The following is a 22,500-nucleotide window of genomic DNA, read 5'->3' as shown; positions in this document are numbered from 1 at the left end:
GGGCCCCCCGGAGCCCCGGCAGGGCCGTGGGAGGTGGCGGGGGGCCGGGGGCAGCCGCACGCGCCGCGGCGCCCCCGGCAGGCCGCCAGAGGTACTGCAGCCAGGGGGTGAAAACGGAAAAAACCCACGTCTCCGCACCACTCTTCCCGGGGAAGGTAGCCCGGGCCCGGGGGAGGTCGCCCCGTGGTCCGGGGGACTGCGCCCCCCGCTGGTCGGTCGGGGAATTGCATCCAAACAGGCAAAAAAGACTGAAAACGATCCGGAATGCTTCTCCCACTCGAGCCCGGGATTCATGCCCAGGGCTGTGGAAGTGTCCCTGGGCACGTCCGAGCGTCCACCCCCCGGGAAAAAAAAACTTCCAGATTTCCACCCCACGATGCCCGGGGAAGGTAGCCGGGGCCCGGGGGAGTTCAACCCCGGGTCCGGGGACCGGCGCCCCCCGCTGGTCGACCGGGGAATTGCATCTGAAAGGTGAAAAAAGCACTTTGAAAATATTTTGACACTTCTCACCCACTCTTCCCCGGGATTCATGCCCAGGGCTGTGGAAGTGTCCCTGGGCACTTCCGAGCGTCCACCCCCCGGGAAAAAAAAAATTCCAGATTTCCACCCCACGCTGCCCAGGGAAGGTAGCCCGGGCCCGGGGGAGGCCACCCCCGGGTCCGGGGACCGGCGCCCCCCGCTGGTCGACCGGGGAATTGCATCCGAAAGGTGAAAAAAAGCACTTTGAAAATACTTTGAAATTCCTCACCCACTCGAGCCCAGGATTCATGCCCAGGGCTGTGGAAGTGTCCCTGGGCACGTTCGAAGGTCTTCCCCCCGGGGAAAAAAAGTTCCAGATTTCCAGCCCACGCTACCCAGGGAAGGTAGCCCGGGCCCGGGGGAGGTCACCCCCGGGTCCGGGGCACTGCGTCCCCCGCAGGACAACCGGGGAATAGCGTCCAAAAGGTGAAAAAACACTTTGAAAATAGCTTCAATCGTTCTCCCACTCTTCCCCGGGATTCATGCCCAGGGCTGTGGAAGTGTCCCTGGGTAAGTTCGAGCGTCTTCCCCCCGGGAAAAAAAAACTTCCATATTTCCACCCCACGATGCCCGGGGAAGGTAGCCCGGGCCCGGGGGAGTCCATCCCCGGGTCCGGGGAACTGCGCCTCCCACTGGTCGCCCGGGGAATTGCGTCCAAAAGGTGAAAAAAATACTTTGAAAATACTTTGAAATTGTTCGCCCACTCTTCCCCGGGATTCATGCCCAGGGCTGTGGAAGTGTCCCTGGGCACGTCCGAGCGTCTTCCCCCCCGGGAAAAACAAGTTCCAGATTTTCACCCCACGCTGCCCGGGGGAGGTAGCCCGGGCCTGGGGGAGGTCACCCCCGGGTCCGGGGGACTGCGCCTCGTGCTGGACACCCGGAGAAATGCATCCAAAAGGTGAAAAAAACACTGAAAACAGTTTGAAATGGTTCACCCACTCTTCCCCGGGATTCATGCCCGGGGCTGTGGAAGTGTCCCTGGGCACGTCCGAGCGTCTTCCCCCCGGGAAAAAAAAAACTTCCATATTTCCACCCCACGCTACCCAGGGAAGGTAGCCCGGGCTCGGGGGAGGTCACCCCCGGGTCCGGGGGACTGCGCCCCGTGCTGGACACCCGGAGAAATGCATCCAAAAGGAGAAAAGAACACTGAAAACAGTTTGAAATGGTTCACCCACTCTTCCCCGGGATTCATGCCCAGGGCTGTGGAAGTGTCCCTGGGCACGTCCGAGCGTCTTCCCCCCGGAAAAAAAAAAGTTCCATATTTCCACCCCACGATGCCCGGGGAAGGTAGCCCGGGCCCGGGGGAGTCCATCCCCGGGTCCGGGGAACTGCGCCCCCCGCTGGTCGCCCGGGGAATTGCGTCCAAAAGGTGCAAAAAATACTTTGAAAATAGTTTGAAATCGTTCGCCCACTCTTCCCCGGGATTCATGCCCGGGTCTGTGGAAGTGTCCCTGGGCACGTCCGAGCGTCTTCCCCCCCTGAAAAAAAAAGTTCCATATTTCCACCCCACGATGCCTGGGGAAGGTAGCCCGGGCCCGCGGGAGGTCACCCACGGGTCCGGGGCAATGCGCCCCCCGCAGGACAACCGGGGAAATGCATGCAAAAGGTGAAAAAAACACTTTGAAAATAGTTTCAATCGTTCTCCCACTCTTCCCCGGGATTCATGCCCGGGGCTGTGGAAGTGTCCCTGGGCACGTCCGAGCGTCTTCCCCCCGGGAAAAAAAACTTCCATATTTCCACCCCACGATGCCCGGGGAAGGTAGCCCAGGCCCGGGGGAGGCCACCCCCGGGTCCGGGGAACTGCGCCCCCCGCTGGTCGCCCGGGGAATTGCGTCCAAAAGGTGAAAAAAATACTTTGAAAATACTTTGAAATTCCTTACCCACTCGAGCCCGGGATTCATGCCCAGGGCTGTGGAAGTGTCCCTGGGCACGTCCGAGCGTCTTCCCCCCCCGGGAAAAACAAGTTCCAGATTTTCACCCCACGCTGCCCGGGGGAGGTAGCCCGGGCCTGGGGGAGGTCACCCCCGGGTCCGGGGGACTGCGCCCCGTGCTGGACACCCGGAGAAATGCATCCAAAAGGAGAAAAAAACACTGAAAACAGTTTGAAATGGTTCACCCACTCTTCCCCGGGATTCATGCCCAGGGCTGTGGAAGTGTCCCTGGGCACGTCCGAGCGTCTTCCCCCCGGAAAAAAAAAAGTTCCATATTTCCACCCCACGATGCCCGGGGAAGGTAGCCCGGGCCCGGGGGAGTCCATCCCCGGGTCCGGGGAACTGCGCCCCCCGCTGGTCGCCCGGGGAATTGCGTCCAAAAGGTGCAAAAAATACTTTGAAAATAGTTTGAAATCGTTCGCCCACTCTTCCCCGGGATTCATGCCCGGGTCTGTGGAAGTGTCCCTGGGCACGTCCGAGCGTCTTCCCCCCGGGAAAAAAAACTTCCATATTTCCACCCCACGATGCCCGGGGAAGGTAGCCCAGGCCCGGGGGAGGCCACCCCCGGGTCCGGGGAACTGCGCCCCCCGCTGGTCGCCCGGGGAATTGCGTCCAAAAGGTGAAAAAAATACTTTGAAAATACTTTGAAATTCCTTACCCACTCGAGCCCGGGATTCATGCCCAGGGCTGTGGAAGTGTCCCTGGGCACGTCCGAGCGTCTTCCCCCCCCGGGAAAAACAAGTTCCAGATTTTCACCCCACGCTGCCCGGGGGAGGTAGCCCGGGCCTGGGGGAGGTCACCCCCGGGTCCGGGGGACTGCGCCCCGTGCTGGACACCCGGAGAAATGCATCCAAAAGGAGAAAAAAACACTGAAAACAGTTTGAAATGGTTCACCCACTCTTCCCCGGGATTCATGCCCAGGGCTGTGGAAGTGTCCCTGGGCACGTCCGAGCGTCTTCCCCCCGGAAAAAAAAAAGTTCCATATTTCCACCCCACGATGCCCGGGGAAGGTAGCCCGGGCCCGTGGGAGTCCATCCCCGGGTCCGGGGAACTGCGCCCCCCGCTGGTCGCCCGGGGAATTGCGTCCAAAAGGTGCAAAAAATACTTTGAAAATAGTTTGAAATCGTTCGCCCACTCTTCCCCGGGATTCATGCCCGGGTCTGTGGAAGTGTCCCTGGGCACGTCCGAGCGTCTTCCCCCCCTGAAAAAAAAAGTTCCATATTTCCACCCCACGATGCCTGGGGAAGGTAGCCCGGGCCCGCGGGAGGTCACCCACGGGTCCGGGGCAATGCGCCCCCCGCAGGACAACCGGGGAAATGCATGCAAAAGGTGAAAAAAACACTTTGAAAATAGTTTCAATCGTTCTCCCACTCTTCCCCGGGATTCATGCCCGGGGCTGTGGAAGTGTCCCTGGGCACGTCCGAGCGTCTTCCCCCCGGGAAAAAAAACTTCCATATTTCCACCCCACGATGCCCGGGGAAGGTAGCCCAGGCCCGGGGGAGGCCACCCCCGGGTCCGGGGAACTGCGCCCCCCGCTGGTCGCCCGGGGAATTGCGTCCAAAAGGTGAAAAAAATACTTTGAAAATACTTTGAAATTCCTTACCCACTCGAGCCCGGGATTCATGCCCAGGGCTGTGGAAGTGTCCCTGGGCACGTCCGAGCGTCTTCCCCCCCCGGGAAAAACAAGTTCCAGATTTTCACCCCACGCTGCCCGGGGGAGGTAGCCCGGGCCTGGGGGAGGTCACCCCCGGGTCCGGGGGACTGCGCCCCGTGCTGGACACCCGGAGAAATGCATCCAAAAGGAGAAAAAAACACTGAAAACAGTTTGAAATGGTTCACCCACTCTTCCCCGGGATTCATGCCCAGGGCTGTGGAAGTGTCCCTGGGCACGTCCGAGCGTCTTCCCCCCGGAAAAAAAAAAGTTCCATATTTCCACCCCACGATGCCCGGGGAAGGTAGCCCGGGCCCGGGGGAGTCCATCCCCGGGTCCGGGGAACTGCGCCCCCCGCTGGTCGCCCGGGGAATTGCGTCCAAAAGGTGCAAAAAATACTTTGAAAATAGTTTGAAATCGTTCGCCCACTCTTCCCCGGGATTCATGCCCGGGTCTGTGGAAGTGTCCCTGGGCACGTCCGAGCGTCTTCCCCCCCTGAAAAAAAAAGTTCCATATTTCCACCCCACGATGCCTGGGGAAGGTAGCCCGGGCCCGCGGGAGGTCACCCACGGGTCCGGGGCAATGCGCCCCCCGCAGGACAACCGGGGAAATGCATGCAAAAGGTGAAAAAAACACTTTGAAAATAGTTTCAATCGTTCTCCCACTCTTCCCCGGGATTCATGCCCGGGGCTGTGGAAGTGTCCCTGGGCACGTCCGAGCGTCTTCCCCCCGGGAAAAAAAACTTCCATATTTCCACCCCACGATGCCCGGGGAAGGTAGCCCAGGCCCGGGGGAGGCCACCCCCGGGTCCGGGGAACTGCGCCCCCCGCTGGTCGCCCGGGGAATTGCGTCCAAAAGGTGAAAAAAATACTTTGAAAATACTTTGAAATTCCTTACCCACTCGAGCCCGGGATTCATGCCCAGGGCTGTGGAAGTGTCCCTGGGCACGTCCGAGCGTCTTCCCCCCCCGGGAAAAACAAGTTCCAGATTTTCACCCCACGCTGCCCGGGGGAGGTAGCCCGGGCCTGGGGGAGGTCACCCCCGGGTCCGGGGGACTGCGCCCCGTGCTGGACACCCGGAGAAATGCATCCAAAAGGAGAAAAAAACACTGAAAACAGTTTGAAATGGTTCACCCACTCTTCCCCGGGATTCATGCCCAGGGCTGTGGAAGTGTCCCTGGGCACGTCCGAGCGTCTTCCCCCCGGAAAAAAAAAAGTTCCATATTTCCACCCCACGATGCCCGGGGAAGGTAGCCCGGGCCCGGGGGAGTCCATCCCCGGGTCCGGGGAACTGCGCCCCCCGCTGGTCGCCCGGGGAATTGCGTCCAAAAGGTGCAAAAAATACTTTGAAAATAGTTTGAAATCGTTCGCCCACTCTTCCCCGGGATTCATGCCCGGGTCTGTGGAAGTGTCCCTGGGCACGTCCGAGCGTCTTCCCCCCGGGAAAAAAAACTTCCATATTTCCACCCCACGATGCCCGGGGAAGGTAGCCCAGGCCCGGGGGAGGCCACCCCCGGGTCCGGGGAACTGCGCCCCCCGCTGGTCGCCCGGGGAATTGCGTCCAAAAGGTGAAAAAAATACTTTGAAAATACTTTGAAATTCCTTACCCACTCGAGCCCGGGATTCATGCCCAGGGCTGTGGAAGTGTCCCTGGGCACGTCCGAGCGTCTTCCCCCCCCGGGAAAAACAAGTTCCAGATTTTCACCCCACGCTGCCCGGGGGAGGTAGCCCGGGCCTGGGGGAGGTCACCCCCGGGTCCGGGGGACTGCGCCCCGTGCTGGACACCCGGAGAAATGCATCCAAAAGGAGAAAAAAACACTGAAAACAGTTTGAAATGGTTCACCCACTCTTCCCCGGGATTCATGCCCAGGGCTGTGGAAGTGTCCCTGGGCACGTCCGAGCGTCTTCCCCCCGGAAAAAAAAAAGTTCCATATTTCCACCCCACGATGCCCGGGGAAGGTAGCCCGGGCCCGGGGGAGTCCATCCCCGGGTCCGGGGAACTGCGCCCCCCGCTGGTCGCCCGGGGAATTGCGTCCAAAAGGTGCAAAAAATACTTTGAAAATAGTTTGAAATCGTTCGCCCACTCTTCCCCGGGATTCATGCCCGGGTCTGTGGAAGTGTCCCTGGGCACGTCCGAGCGTCTTCCCCCCCTGAAAAAAAAAGTTCCATATTTCCACCCCACGATGCCTGGGGAAGGTAGCCCGGGCCCGCGGGAGGTCACCCACGGGTCCGGGGCAATGCGCCCCCCGCAGGACAACCGGGGAAATGCATGCAAAAGGTGAAAAAAACACTTTGAAAATAGTTTCAATCGTTCTCCCACTCTTCCCCGGGATTCATGCCCGGGGCTGTGGAAGTGTCCCTGGGCACGTCCGAGCGTCTTCCCCCCGGGAAAAAAAACTTCCATATTTCCACCCCACGATGCCCGGGGAAGGTAGCCCAGGCCCGGGGGAGGCCACCCCCGGGTCCGGGGAACTGCGCCCCCCGCTGGTCGCCCGGGGAATTGCGTCCAAAAGGTGAAAAAAATACTTTGAAAATACTTTGAAATTCCTTACCCACTCGAGCCCGGGATTCATGCCCAGGGCTGTGGAAGTGTCCCTGGGCACGTCCGAGCGTCTTCCCCCCCCGGGAAAAACAAGTTCCAGATTTTCACCCCACGCTGCCCGGGGGAGGTAGCCCGGGCCTGGGGGAGGTCACCCCCGGGTCCGGGGGACTGCGCCCCGTGCTGGACACCCGGAGAAATGCATCCAAAAGGAGAAAAAAACACTGAAAACAGTTTGAAATGGTTCACCCACTCTTCCCCGGGATTCATGCCCAGGGCTGTGGAAGTGTCCCTGGGCACGTCCGAGCGTCTTCCCCCCGGAAAAAAAAAAGTTCCATATTTCCACCCCACGATGCCCGGGGAAGGTAGCCCGGGCCCGGGGGAGTCCATCCCCGGGTCCGGGGAACTGCGCCCCCCGCTGGTCGCCCGGGGAATTGCGTCCAAAAGGTGCAAAAAATACTTTGAAAATAGTTTGAAATCGTTCGCCCACTCTTCCCCGGGATTCATGCCCGGGTCTGTGGAAGTGTCCCTGGGCACGTCCGAGCGTCTTCCCCCCCTGAAAAAAAAAGTTCCATATTTCCACCCCACGATGCCTGGGGAAGGTAGCCCGGGCCCGCGGGAGGTCACCCACGGGTCCGGGGCAATGCGCCCCCCGCAGGACAACCGGGGAAATGCATGCAAAAGGTGAAAAAAACACTTTGAAAATAGTTTCAATCGTTCTCCCACTCTTCCCCGGGATTCATGCCCGGGGCTGTGGAAGTGTCCCTGGGCACGTCCGAGCGTCTTCCCCCCGGGAAAAAAAACTTCCATATTTCCACCCCACGATGCCCGGGGAAGGTAGCCCAGGCCCGGGGGAGGCCACCCCCGGGTCCGGGGAACTGCGCCCCCCGCTGGTCGCCCGGGGAATTGCGTCCAAAAGGTGAAAAAAATACTTTGAAAATACTTTGAAATTCCTTACCCACTCGAGCCCGGGATTCATGCCCAGGGCTGTGGAAGTGTCCCTGGGCACGTCCGAGCGTCTTCCCCCCCCGGGAAAAACAAGTTCCAGATTTTCACCCCACGCTGCCCGGGGGAGGTAGCCCGGGCCTGGGGGAGGTCACCCCCGGGTCCGGGGGACTGCGCCCCGTGCTGGACACCCGGAGAAATGCATCCAAAAGGAGAAAAAAACACTGAAAACAGTTTGAAATGGTTCACCCACTCTTCCCCGGGATTCATGCCCAGGGCTGTGGAAGTGTCCCTGGGCACGTCCGAGCGTCTTCCCCCCGGAAAAAAAAAAGTTCCATATTTCCACCCCACGATGCCCGGGGAAGGTAGCCCGGGCCCGGGGGAGTCCATCCCCGGGTCCGGGGAACTGCGCCCCCCGCTGGTCGCCCGGGGAATTGCGTCCAAAAGGTGCAAAAAATACTTTGACAATACTTTGAAATTCCTCACCCACTCGAGCCCGGGATTCATGCCCAGGGCTGTGGAAGTGTCCCTGGGCACGTCCGAGCGTCTTCCCCCCCCGGGAAAAACAAGTTCCAGATTTTCACCCCACGCTGCCCGGGGGAGGTAGCCCGGGCCTGGGGGAGGTCACCCCCGGGTCCGGGGGACTGCGCCCCGTGCTGGACACCCGGAGAAATGCATCCAAAAGGTGAAAAAAACACTGAAAACAGTTTGAAATGGTTCACCCACTCTTCCCCGGGAATCATGCCCAGGGCTGTGGAAGTGTCCCTGGGCACGTCCGAGCGTCTTCCCCCCGGAAAAAAAAAACTTCCATATTTCCACCCCACGATGCCCGGGGAAGGTAGCCCGGGCCCGGGGGAGGCCACTCCCGGGTCCGGGGACATGTGCCCCCCGCTGGTCGCCCGGGGAATTGCGTCCAAAAGGTGAAAAAAATACTTTGAAAATACTTTGAAATTCCTTACCCACTCGAGCCCGGGATTCATGCCCAGGGCTGTGGAAGTGTCCCTGGGCACGTCCGAGCGTCTTCCCCCCCCGGGAAAAACAAGTTCCAGATTTTCACCCCACGCTGCCCGGGGGAGGTAGCCCGGGCCTGGGGGAGGTCACCCCCGGGTCCGGGGGACTGCGCCCCGTGCTGGACACCCGGAGAAATGCATCCAAAAGGAGAAAAAAACACTGAAAACAGTTTGAAATGGTTCACCCACTCTTCCCCGGGATTCATGCCCAGGGCTGTGGAAGTGTCCCTGGGCACGTCCGAGCGTCTTCCCCCCGGAAAAAAAAAAGTTCCATATTTCCACCCCACGATGCCCGGGGAAGGTAGCCCGGGCCCGGGGGAGTCCATCCCCGGGTCCGGGGAACTGCGCCCCCCGCTGGTCGCCCGGGGAATTGCGTCCAAAAGGTGCAAAAAATACTTTGAAAATAGTTTGAAATCGTTCGCCCACTCTTCCCCGGGATTCATGCCCGGGTCTGTGGAAGTGTCCCTGGGCACGTCCGAGCGTCTTCCCCCCCTGAAAAAAAAAGTTCCATATTTCCACCCCACGATGCCTGGGGAAGGTAGCCCGGGCCCGCGGGAGGTCACCCACGGGTCCGGGGCAATGCGCCCCCCGCAGGACAACCGGGGAAATGCATGCAAAAGGTGAAAAAAACACTTTGAAAATAGTTTCAATCGTTCTCCCACTCTTCCCCGGGATTCATGCCCGGGGCTGTGGAAGTGTCCCTGGGCACGTCCGAGCGTCTTCCCCCCGGGAAAAAAAACTTCCATATTTCCACCCCACGATGCCCGGGGAAGGTAGCCCAGGCCCGGGGGAGGCCACCCCCGGGTCCGGGGAACTGCGCCCCCCGCTGGTCGCCCGGGGAATTGCGTCCAAAAGGTGAAAAAAATACTTTGAAAATACTTTGAAATTCCTTACCCACTCGAGCCCGGGATTCATGCCCAGGGCTGTGGAAGTGTCCCTGGGCACGTCCGAGCGTCTTCCCCCCCCGGGAAAAACAAGTTCCAGATTTTCACCCCACGCTGCCCGGGGGAGGTAGCCCGGGCCTGGGGGAGGTCACCCCCGGGTCCGGGGGACTGCGCCCCGTGCTGGACACCCGGAGAAATGCATCCAAAAGGAGAAAAAAACACTGAAAACAGTTTGAAATGGTTCACCCACTCTTCCCCGGGATTCATGCCCAGGGCTGTGGAAGTGTCCCTGGGCACGTCCGAGCGTCTTCCCCCCGGAAAAAAAAAAGTTCCATATTTCCACCCCACGATGCCCGGGGAAGGTAGCCCGGGCCCGGGGGAGTCCATCCCCGGGTCCGGGGAACTGCGCCCCCCGCTGGTCGCCCGGGGAATTGCGTCCAAAAGGTGCAAAAAATACTTTGAAAATAGTTTGAAATCGTTCGCCCACTCTTCCCCGGGATTCATGCCCGGGTCTGTGGAAGTGTCCCTGGGCACGTCCGAGCGTCTTCCCCCCCTGAAAAAAAAAGTTCCATATTTCCACCCCACGATGCCTGGGGAAGGTAGCCCGGGCCCGCGGGAGGTCACCCACGGGTCCGGGGCAATGCGCCCCCCGCAGGACAACCGGGGAAATGCATGCAAAAGGTGAAAAAAACACTTTGAAAATAGTTTCAATCGTTCTCCCACTCTTCCCCGGGATTCATGCCCGGGGCTGTGGAAGTGTCCCTGGGCACGTCCGAGCGTCTTCCCCCCGGGAAAAAAAACTTCCATATTTCCACCCCACGATGCCCGGGGAAGGTAGCCCAGGCCCGGGGGAGGCCACCCCCGGGTCCGGGGAACTGCGCCCCCCGCTGGTCGCCCGGGGAATTGCGTCCAAAAGGTGAAAAAAATACTTTGAAAATACTTTGAAATTCCTTACCCACTCGAGCCCGGGATTCATGCCCAGGGCTGTGGAAGTGTCCCTGGGCACGTCCGAGCGTCTTCCCCCCCCGGGAAAAACAAGTTCCAGATTTTCACCCCACGCTGCCCGGGGGAGGTAGCCCGGGCCTGGGGGAGGTCACCCCCGGGTCCGGGGGACTGCGCCCCGTGCTGGACACCCGGAGAAATGCATCCAAAAGGAGAAAAAAACACTGAAAACAGTTTGAAATGGTTCACCCACTCTTCCCCGGGATTCATGCCCAGGGCTGTGGAAGTGTCCCTGGGCACGTCCGAGCGTCTTCCCCCCGGGAAAAAAAACTTCCATATTTCCACCCCACGATGCCCGGGGAAGGTAGCCCAGGCCCGGGGGAGGCCACCCCCGGGTCCGGGGAACTGCGCCCCCCGCTGGTCGCCCGGGGAATTGCGTCCAAAAGGTGAAAAAAATACTTTGAAAATACTTTGAAATTCCTTACCCACTCGAGCCCGGGATTCATGCCCAGGGCTGTGGAAGTGTCCCTGGGCACGTCCGAGCGTCTTCCCCCCCCGGGAAAAACAAGTTCCAGATTTTCACCCCACGCTGCCCGGGGGAGGTAGCCCGGGCCTGGGGGAGGTCACCCCCGGGTCCGGGGGACTGCGCCCCGTGCTGGACACCCGGAGAAATGCATCCAAAAGGAGAAAAAAACACTGAAAACAGTTTGAAATGGTTCACCCACTCTTCCCCGGGATTCATGCCCAGGGCTGTGGAAGTGTCCCTGGGCACGTCCGAGCGTCTTCCCCCCGGAAAAAAAAAAGTTCCATATTTCCACCCCACGATGCCCGGGGAAGGTAGCCCGGGCCCGGGGGAGTCCATCCCCGGGTCCGGGGAACTGCGCCCCCCGCTGGTCGCCCGGGGAATTGCGTCCAAAAGGTGCAAAAAATACTTTGAAAATAGTTTGAAATCGTTCGCCCACTCTTCCCCGGGATTCATGCCCGGGTCTGTGGAAGTGTCCCTGGGCACGTCCGAGCGTCTTCCCCCCCTGAAAAAAAAAGTTCCATATTTCCACCCCACGATGCCTGGGGAAGGTAGCCCGGGCCCGCGGGAGGTCACCCACGGGTCCGGGGCAATGCGCCCCCCGCAGGACAACCGGGGAAATGCATGCAAAAGGTGAAAAAAACACTTTGAAAATAGTTTCAATCGTTCTCCCACTCTTCCCCGGGATTCATGCCCGGGGCTGTGGAAGTGTCCCTGGGCACGTCCGAGCGTCTTCCCCCCGGGAAAAAAAACTTCCATATTTCCACCCCACGATGCCCGGGGAAGGTAGCCCAGGCCCGGGGGAGGCCACCCCCGGGTCCGGGGAACTGCGCCCCCCGCTGGTCGCCCGGGGAATTGCGTCCAAAAGGTGAAAAAAATACTTTGAAAATACTTTGAAATTCCTTACCCACTCGAGCCCGGGATTCATGCCCAGGGCTGTGGAAGTGTCCCTGGGCACGTCCGAGCGTCTTCCCCCCCCGGGAAAAACAAGTTCCAGATTTTCACCCCACGCTGCCCGGGGGAGGTAGCCCGGGCCTGGGGGAGGTCACCCCCGGGTCCGGGGGACTGCGCCCCGTGCTGGACACCCGGAGAAATGCATCCAAAAGGAGAAAAAAACACTGAAAACAGTTTGAAATGGTTCACCCACTCTTCCCCGGGATTCATGCCCAGGGCTGTGGAAGTGTCCCTGGGCACGTCCGAGCGTCTTCCCCCCGGAAAAAAAAAAGTTCCATATTTCCACCCCACGATGCCCGGGGAAGGTAGCCCGGGCCCGGGGGAGTCCATCCCCGGGTCCGGGGAACTGCGCCCCCCGCTGGTCGCCCGGGGAATTGCGTCCAAAAGGTGCAAAAAATACTTTGAAAATAGTTTGAAATCGTTCGCCCACTCTTCCCCGGGATTCATGCCCGGGTCTGTGGAAGTGTCCCTGGGCACGTCCGAGCGTCTTCCCCCCCTGAAAAAAAAAGTTCCATATTTCCACCCCACGATGCCTGGGGAAGGTAGCCCGGGCCCGCGGGAGGTCACCCACGGGTCCGGGGCAATGCGCCCCCCGCAGGACAACCGGGGAAATGCATGCAAAAGGTGAAAAAAACACTTTGAAAATAGTTTCAATCGTTCTCCCACTCTTCCCCGGGATTCATGCCCGGGGCTGTGGAAGTGTCCCTGGGCACGTCCGAGCGTCTTCCCCCCGGGAAAAAAAACTTCCATATTTCCACCCCACGATGCCCGGGGAAGGTAGCCCAGGCCCGGGGGAGGCCACCCCCGGGTCCGGGGAACTGCGCCCCCCGCTGGTCGCCCGGGGAATTGCGTCCAAAAGGTGAAAAAAATACTTTGAAAATACTTTGAAATTCCTTACCCACTCGAGCCCGGGATTCATGCCCAGGGCTGTGGAAGTGTCCCTGGGCACGTCCGAGCGTCTTCCCCCCCCGGGAAAAACAAGTTCCAGATTTTCACCCCACGCTGCCCGGGGGAGGTAGCCCGGGCCTGGGGGAGGTCACCCCCGGGTCCGGGGGACTGCGCCCCGTGCTGGACACCCGGAGAAATGCATCCAAAAGGAGAAAAAAACACTGAAAACAGTTTGAAATGGTTCACCCACTCTTCCCCGGGATTCATGCCCAGGGCTGTGGAAGTGTCCCTGGGCACGTCCGAGCGTCTTCCCCCCGGAAAAAAAAAAGTTCCATATTTCCACCCCACGATGCCCGGGGAAGGTAGCCCGGGCCCGGGGGAGTCCATCCCCGGGTCCGGGGAACTGCGCCCCCCGCTGGTCGCCCGGGGAATTGCGTCCAAAAGGTGCAAAAAATACTTTGACAATACTTTGAAATTCCTCACCCACTCGAGCCCGGGATTCATGCCCAGGGCTGTGGAAGTGTCCCTGGGCACGTCCGAGCGTCTTCCCCCCCCGGGAAAAACAAGTTCCAGATTTTCACCCCACGCTGCCCGGGGGAGGTAGCCCGGGCCTGGGGGAGGTCACCCCCGGGTCCGGGGGACTGCGCCCCGTGCTGGACACCCGGAGAAATGCATCCAAAAGGTGAAAAAAACACTGAAAACAGTTTGAAATGGTTCACCCACTCTTCCCCGGGAATCATGCCCAGGGCTGTGGAAGTGTCCCTGGGCACGTCCGAGCGTCTTCCCCCCGGAAAAAAAAAACTTCCATATTTCCACCCCACGATGCCCGGGGAAGGTAGCCCGGGCCCGGGGGAGGCCACTCCCGGGTCCGGGGACATGTGCCCCCCGCTGGTCGCCCGGGGAATTGCGTCCAAAAGGTGAAAAAAATACTTTGAAAATACTTTGAAATTCCTTACCCACTCGAGCCCGGGATTCATGCCCAGGGCTGTGGAAGTGTCCCTGGGCACGTCCGAGCGTCTTCCCCCCCCGGGAAAAACAAGTTCCAGATTTTCACCCCACGCTGCCCGGGGGAGGTAGCCCGGGCCTGGGGGAGGTCACCCCCGGGTCCGGGGGACTGCGCCCCGTGCTGGACACCCGGAGAAATGCATCCAAAAGGAGAAAAAAACACTGAAAACAGTTTGAAATGGTTCACCCACTCTTCCCCGGGATTCATGCCCAGGGCTGTGGAAGTGTCCCTGGGCACGTCCGAGCGTCTTCCCCCCGGAAAAAAAAAAGTTCCATATTTCCACCCCACGATGCCCGGGGAAGGTAGCCCGGGCCCGGGGGAGTCCATCCCCGGGTCCGGGGAACTGCGCCCCCCGCTGGTCGCCCGGGGAATTGCGTCCAAAAGGTGCAAAAAATACTTTGAAAATAGTTTGAAATCGTTCGCCCACTCTTCCCCGGGATTCATGCCCGGGTCTGTGGAAGTGTCCCTGGGCACGTCCGAGCGTCTTCCCCCCCTGAAAAAAAAAGTTCCATATTTCCACCCCACGATGCCTGGGGAAGGTAGCCCGGGCCCGCGGGAGGTCACCCACGGGTCCGGGGCAATGCGCCCCCCGCAGGACAACCGGGGAAATGCATGCAAAAGGTGAAAAAAACACTTTGAAAATAGTTTCAATCGTTCTCCCACTCTTCCCCGGGATTCATGCCCGGGGCTGTGGAAGTGTCCCTGGGCACGTCCGAGCGTCTTCCCCCCGGGAAAAAAAACTTCCATATTTCCACCCCACGATGCCCGGGGAAGGTAGCCCAGGCCCGGGGGAGGCCACCCCCGGGTCCGGGGAACTGCGCCCCCCGCTGGTCGCCCGGGGAATTGCGTCCAAAAGGTGAAAAAAATACTTTGAAAATACTTTGAAATTCCTTACCCACTCGAGCCCGGGATTCATGCCCAGGGCTGTGGAAGTGTCCCTGGGCACGTCCGAGCGTCTTCCCCCCCCGGGAAAAACAAGTTCCAGATTTTCACCCCACGCTGCCCGGGGGAGGTAGCCCGGGCCTGGGGGAGGTCACCCCCGGGTCCGGGGGACTGCGCCCCGTGCTGGACACCCGGAGAAATGCATCCAAAAGGAGAAAAAAACACTGAAAACAGTTTGAAATGGTTCACCCACTCTTCCCCGGGATTCATGCCCAGGGCTGTGGAAGTGTCCCTGGGCACGTCCGAGCGTCTTCCCCCCGGAAAAAAAAAAGTTCCATATTTCCACCCCACGATGCCCGGGGAAGGTAGCCCGGGCCCGGGGGAGTCCATCCCCGGGTCCGGGGAACTGCGCCCCCCGCTGGTCGCCCGGGGAATTGCGTCCAAAAGGTGCAAAAAATACTTTGAAAATAGTTTGAAATCGTTCGCCCACTCTTCCCCGGGATTCATGCCCGGGTCTGTGGAAGTGTCCCTGGGCACGTCCGAGCGTCTTCCCCCCCTGAAAAAAAAAGTTCCATATTTCCACCCCACGATGCCTGGGGAAGGTAGCCCGGGCCCGCGGGAGGTCACCCACGGGTCCGGGGCAATGCGCCCCCCGCAGGACAACCGGGGAAATGCATGCAAAAGGTGAAAAAAACACTTTGAAAATAGTTTCAATCGTTCTCCCACTCTTCCCCGGGATTCATGCCCGGGGCTGTGGAAGTGTCCCTGGGCACGTCCGAGCGTCTTCCCCCCGGGAAAAAAAACTTCCATATTTCCACCCCACGATGCCCGGGGAAGGTAGCCCAGGCCCGGGGGAGGCCACCCCCGGGTCCGGGGAACTGCGCCCCCCGCTGGTCGCCCGGGGAATTGCGTCCAAAAGGTGAAAAAAATACTTTGAAAATACTTTGAAATTCCTTACCCACTCGAGCCCGGGATTCATGCCCAGGGCTGTGGAAGTGTCCCTGGGCACGTCCGAGCGTCTTCCCCCCCCGGGAAAAACAAGTTCCAGATTTTCACCCCACGCTGCCCGGGGGAGGTAGCCCGGGCCTGGGGGAGGTCACCCCCGGGTCCGGGGGACTGCGCCCCGTGCTGGACACCCGGAGAAATGCATCCAAAAGGAGAAAAAAACACTGAAAACAGTTTGAAATGGTTCACCCACTCTTCCCCGGGATTCATGCCCAGGGCTGTGGAAGTGTCCCTGGGCACGTCCGAGCGTCTTCCCCCCGGGAAAAAAAACTTCCATATTTCCACCCCACGATGCCCGGGGAAGGTAGCCCAGGCCCGGGGGAGGCCACCCCCGGGTCCGGGGAACTGCGCCCCCCGCTGGTCGCCCGGGGAATTGCGTCCAAAAGGTGAAAAAAATACTTTGAAAATACTTTGAAATTCCTTACCCACTCGAGCCCGGGATTCATGCCCAGGGCTGTGGAAGTGTCCCTGGGCACGTCCGAGCGTCTTCCCCCCCCGGGAAAAACAAGTTCCAGATTTTCACCCCACGCTGCCCGGGGGAGGTAGCCCGGGCCTGGGGGAGGTCACCCCCGGGTCCGGGGGACTGCGCCCCGTGCTGGACACCCGGAGAAATGCATCCAAAAGGAGAAAAAAACACTGAAAACAGTTTGAAATGGTTCACCCACTCTTCCCCGGGATTCATGCCCAGGGCTGTGGAAGTGTCCCTGGGCACGTCCGAGCGTCTTCCCCCCGGAAAAAAAAAAGTTCCATATTTCCACCCCACGATGCCCGGGGAAGGTAGCCCGGGCCCGGGGGAGTCCATCCCCGGGTCCGGGGAACTGCGCCCCCCGCTGGTCGCCCGGGGAATTGCGTCCAAAAGGTGCAAAAAATACTTTGAAAATAGTTTGAAATCGTTCGCCCACTCTTCCCCGGGATTCATGCCCGGGTCTGTGGAAGTGTCCCTGGGCACGTCCGAGCGTCTTCCCCCCCTGAAAAAAAAAGTTCCATATTTCCACCCCACGATGCCTGGGGAAGGTAGCCCGGGCCCGCGGGAGGTCACCCACGGGTCCGGGGCAATGCGCCCCCCGCAGGACAACCGGGGAAATGCATGCAAAAGGTGAAAAAAACACTTTGAAAATAGTTTCAATCGTTCTCCCACTCTTCCCCGGGATTCATGCCCGGGGCTGTGGAAGTGTCCCTGGGCACGTCCGAGCGTCTTCCCCCCGGGAAAAAAAACTTCCATATTTCCACCCCACGATGCCCGGGGAAGGTAGCCCAGGCCCGGGGGAGGCCACCCCCGGGTCCGGGGAACTGCGCCCCCCGCTGGTCGCCCGGGGAATTGCGTCCAAAAGGTGAAAAAAATACTTTGAAAATACTTTGAAATTCCTTACCCACTCGAGCCCGGGATTCATGCCCAGGGCTGTGGAAGTGTCCCTGGGCACGTCCGAGCGTCTTCCCCCCCCGGGAAAAACAAGTTCCAGATTTTCACCCCACGCTGCCCGGGGGAGGTAGCCCGGGCCTGGGGGAGGTCACCCCCGGGTCCGGGGGACTGCGCCCCGTGCTGGACACCCGGAGAAATGCATCCAAAAGGAGAAAAAAACACTGAAAACAGTTTGAAATGGTTCACCCACTCTTCCCCGGGATTCATGCCCAGGGCTGTGGAAGTGTCCCTGGGCACGTCCGAGCGTCTTCCCCCCGGAAAAAAAAAAGTTCCATATTTCCACCCCACGATGCCCGGGGAAGGTAGCCCGGGCCCGGGGGAGTCCATCCCCGGGTCCGGGGAACTGCGCCCCCCGCTGGTCGCCCGGGGAATTGCGTCCAAAAGGTGCAAAAAATACTTTGAAAATAGTTTGAAATCGTTCGCCCACTCTTCCCCGGGATTCATGCCCGGGTCTGTGGAAGTGTCCCTGGGCACGTCCGAGCGTCTTCCCCCCCTGAAAAAAAAAGTTCCATATTTCCACCCCACGATGCCTGGGGAAGGTAGCCCGGGCCCGCGGGAGGTCACCCACGGGTCCGGGGCAATGCGCCCCCCGCAGGACAACCGGGGAAATGCATGCAAAAGGTGAAAAAAACACTTTGAAAATAGTTTCAATCGTTCTCCCACTCTTCCCCGGGATTCATGCCCGGGGCTGTGGAAGTGTCCCTGGGCACGTCCGAGCGTCTTCCCCCCGGGAAAAAAAACTTCCATATTTCCACCCCACGATGCCCGGGGAAGGTAGCCCAGGCCCGGGGGAGGCCACCCCCGGGTCCGGGGAACTGCGCCCCCCGCTGGTCGCCCGGGGAATTGCGTCCAAAAGGTGAAAAAAATACTTTGAAAATACTTTGAAATTCCTTACCCACTCGAGCCCGGGATTCATGCCCAGGGCTGTGGAAGTGTCCCTGGGCACGTCCGAGCGTCTTCCCCCCCCGGGAAAAACAAGTTCCAGATTTTCACCCCACGCTGCCCGGGGGAGGTAGCCCGGGCCTGGGGGAGGTCACCCCCGGGTCCGGGGGACTGCGCCCCGTGCTGGACACCCGGAGAAATGCATCCAAAAGGAGAAAAAAACACTGAAAACAGTTTGAAATGGTTCACCCACTCTTCCCCGGGATTCATGCCCAGGGCTGTGGAAGTGTCCCTGGGCACGTCCGAGCGTCTTCCCCCCGGAAAAAAAAAAGTTCCATATTTCCACCCCACGATGCCCGGGGAAGGTAGCCCGGGCCCGGGGGAGTCCATCCCCGGGTCCGGGGAACTGCGCCCCCCGCTGGTCGCCCGGGGAATTGCGTCCAAAAGGTGCAAAAAATACTTTGAAAATAGTTTGAAATCGTTCGCCCACTCTTCCCCGGGATTCATGCCCGGGTCTGTGGAAGTGTCCCTGGGCACGTCCGAGCGTCTTCCCCCCCTGAAAAAAAAAGTTCCATATTTCCACCCCACGATGCCTGGGGAAGGTAGCCCGGGCCCGCGGGAGGTCACCCACGGGTCCGGGGCAATGCGCCCCCCGCAGGACAACCGGGGAAATGCATGCAAAAGGTGAAAAAAACACTTTGAAAATAGTTTCAATCGTTCTCCCACTCTTCCCCGGGATTCATGCCCGGGGCTGTGGAAGTGTCCCTGGGCACGTCCGAGCGTCTTCCCCCCGGGAAAAAAAACTTCCATATTTCCACCCCACGATGCCCGGGGAAGGTAGCCCAGGCCCGGGGGAGGCCACCCCCGGGTCCGGGGAACTGCGCCCCCCGCTGGTCGCCCGGGGAATTGCGTCCAAAAGGTGAAAAAAATACTTTGAAAATACTTTGAAATTCCTTACCCACTCGAGCCCGGGATTCATGCCCAGGGCTGTGGAAGTGTCCCTGGGCACGTCCGAGCGTCTTCCCCCCCCGGGAAAAACAAGTTCCAGATTTTCACCCCACGCTGCCCGGGGGAGGTAGCCCGGGCCTGGGGGAGGTCACCCCCGGGTCCGGGGGACTGCGCCCCGTGCTGGACACCCGGAGAAATGCATCCAAAAGGAGAAAAAAACACTGAAAACAGTTTGAAATGGTTCACCCACTCTTCCCCGGGATTCATGCCCAGGGCTGTGGAAGTGTCCCTGGGCACGTCCGAGCGTCTTCCCCCCGGAAAAAAAAAAGTTCCATATTTCCACCCCACGATGCCCGGGGAAGGTAGCCCGGGCCCGGGGGAGTCCATCCCCGGGTCCGGGGAACTGCGCCCCCCGCTGGTCGCCCGGGGAATTGCGTCCAAAAGGTGCAAAAAATACTTTGACAATACTTTGAAATTCCTCACCCACTCGAGCCCGGGATTCATGCCCAGGGCTGTGGAAGTGTCCCTGGGCACGTCCGAGCGTCTTCCCCCCCCGGGAAAAACAAGTTCCAGATTTTCACCCCACGCTGCCCGGGGGAGGTAGCCCGGGCCTGGGGGAGGTCACCCCCGGGTCCGGGGGACTGCGCCCCGTGCTGGACACCCGGAGAAATGCATCCAAAAGGTGAAAAAAACACTGAAAACAGTTTGAAATGGTTCACCCACTCTTCCCCGGGAATCATGCCCAGGGCTGTGGAAGTGTCCCTGGGCACGTCCGAGCGTCTTCCCCCCGGAAAAAAAAAACTTCCATATTTCCACCCCACGATGCCCGGGGAAGGTAGCCCGGGCCCGGGGGAGGCCACTCCCGGGTCCGGGGACATGTGCCCCCCGCTGGCCGACCCGAGAATTGCACAGAAAGGGTGAAAAAAGCACTTAGAAAATATCTTGAAACCGTTCACCCACTCTTCCCCGGGATTCATGCCCAGGGCTGTGGAAGTGTCCCTGGGCAGGCTGAAGCTTCTGCCCCCCGGAAAAAAAAAACTTCCATATTTCCACCCCCCGCTACCCAGGGAAGGTAGCCCAGGCCCGGGGAAGGTCACCCCCGGGTCCGGGGCACTGCGCCCCCCGCAGGACACCCGGAGAATTGCATCCAAAAGGTGAAAAAAGCACTTAGAAAATACTTCAAAATTCCTCACCCACTCAAGCCCGGGATTCATGCCCAGGGCTGTGGAAGTGTCCCCGGGCAAGCCGAAGCTTCTGCCCCCCTGAAAAAAAAAACTTCCATATTTCCACCCCACGCTACCCAGGGAAGGTAGCCCGGGCCTGGGGGAGGTCACCCCTGGGTCCGGGGCACCGCTGGCCACCCGGAGAAATGGAGTCAAGCCGTGAGAAAAAAAGCACTTTGAATTGAGAAATGGAGTCAAGCCGTAAAAATGCACTTTGAAAATACTTTGATTCCTCTCACCCACTCTTCCCCAGGATTCATGCCCAGGGCTGTGGAAGTGTCCCCGGGCATGAAGAAGCGTCTTTTCCCCCTGAAAAAAAAAACTTCCATATTTCCACCCCACGCTACCCAGGGAAGGTAGCCCGGGCCAGGGGGACGTCGTCCCGGGGTCCGGGGACATGTGCCCCCCGCTGGCCGACCCGAGAATTGCACAGAAAGGGTGAAAAAAGCACTTTGAAAATACTTTGATTCCTCACCCACTCTTCCCCGGGATTCATGCCCGGGCCTATGGAAGTGTCCCCGGGCATGAAGAAGCGTCTTTTCCCCCTGAAAAAAAAAACTTCCATATTTCCACCCCACGCTGCCCGGGGGAGGTAGCCCAGGCCCGGGGGAGGTCACCCCCGGGTCCGGGGCACTGCGTCCCCCGCAGGACAACCGGGGAATTGCGTCCAAAAGGTGAAAAAAATACTTTGAAAATAGTTTGAAATCGTTCGCCCACTCTTCCCCGGGATTCATGCCCAGGGCTGTGGAAGTGTCCCTGGGCACGTCCGAGCGTCTTCCCCCCCCGGGAAAAACAAGTTCCAGATTTTCACCCCACGCTGCCCGGGGGAGGTAGCCCGGGCCTGGTTGAGGTCACCCCCGGGTCCGGGGGACTGCGCCCCGTGCTGGACACCCGGAGAAATGCATCCAAAAGGTGAAAAAAAACACTGAAAACAGTTTGAAACTGTTCACCCACTCTTCCCCGGGATTCATGCCCAGGGCTGTGGAAGTGTCCCCGGGCAAGATGAAGCTTATGCCCCCCTGAAAAAAAAAACTTCCATATTTCCACCCCCCGCTACCCAGGGAAGGTAGCCCGGGCCCGGGGGAGGTCACCCCCGGGTCCGGGGCACTGCGCCCCCCGCAGGACACCCGGAGAATTGCATCCAAAAGGTGAAAAAAGCACTTAGAAAATATCTTGAAATCGTTCACCCACTCTTCCCCGGGATTCATGCCCAGGGCTGTGGAAGTGTCCCTGGGCAGGCTGAAGCTTCTGCCCCCCCGGGAAAAAAAAACTTCCATATTTCCACCCCACGCTACCCAGGGAAGGTAGCCCAGGCCCGGGGGAGGTCACCCCCGGGTCCGGGGCACTGCGCCACCCGCAGGACACCCGGGGAATTGCATCCAAAAGGTGAAAAAAGCACTTAGAAAATATCTTGAAATCGTTCACCCACTCTTCCCCGGGATTCATGCCCAGGGCTGTGGAAGTGTCCCTGGGCACGTTCGAGCGTCCTCCCCCCTGAAAAAAAAACTTCCATATTTCCACCCCCCGCTACCCAGGGAAGGTAGCCCAGGCCCGGGGGAGGTCACCCCCGGGTCCGGGGCACTGCGCCACCCGCAGGACACCCGGGGAATTGCATCCAAAAGGTGAAAAAAGCACTTAGAAAATATCTTGAAATCGTTCACCCACTCTTCCCCGGGATTCATGCCCAGGGCTGTGGAAGTGTCCCTGGGCACGTTCGAGCGTCCTCCCCCCTGAAAAAAAAACTTCCATATTTCCACCCCCCGCTACCCAGGGAAGGTAGCCCAGGCCCGGGGGAGGTCATCCCCGGGTCTGGGGACCGGCGTCCCCCGCAGGACAACCGGGGAATTGCGTCCAAAAGGTGAAAAAAATACTTTGAAAATACTTTGAAATTCCTCACCCACTCGATCCCGGGATTCATGCCCTGGCCTATGGAAGTGTCCCCGGGCATGACAAAGCGTCTTCCCCCCCTGAAATAAAAACTTCCACAAAACCACCCCGCGCTGGCCAGGGAAGGTAGCCCGGGCCAGGGGGACGTCGTCCAGGGGTCCGGGGACATGTGCCCCCCGCTGGCCGACCTGAGAATTGCACAGAAAGGGTGAAAAAAGCACTTTGAATATACTTTGATTCCTCACCCACTCTTCCCCGGGATTCATGCCCGGGCCTATGGAAGTGTCCCCGGGCATGAAGAAGCGTCTTCCCCCCTGAAAAAAAAAGTTCCATATTTCCACCCCACGCTACCCAGGGAAGGTAGCCCGGGCCCGGGGGAGGTCACCCCCGGGTCCGGGGAACTGCGCCACCCGCAGGACACCCGGGGAAATGCGTCCAAAAGGTGATAAAAATACTTTGAAA

The sequence above is a fragment of the Crinia signifera genome, unplaced genomic scaffold (assembly GCF_055691185.1).
Source record: "Crinia signifera unplaced genomic scaffold, ASM5569118v1 HAP2_SCAFFOLD_251, whole genome shotgun sequence".
Taxonomy (NCBI): domain Eukaryota; kingdom Metazoa; phylum Chordata; class Amphibia; order Anura; family Myobatrachidae; genus Crinia; species Crinia signifera.
The sequence above is the reverse complement of the archived record's forward strand: the minus strand, read 5'-3'. Positions refer to the sequence as shown.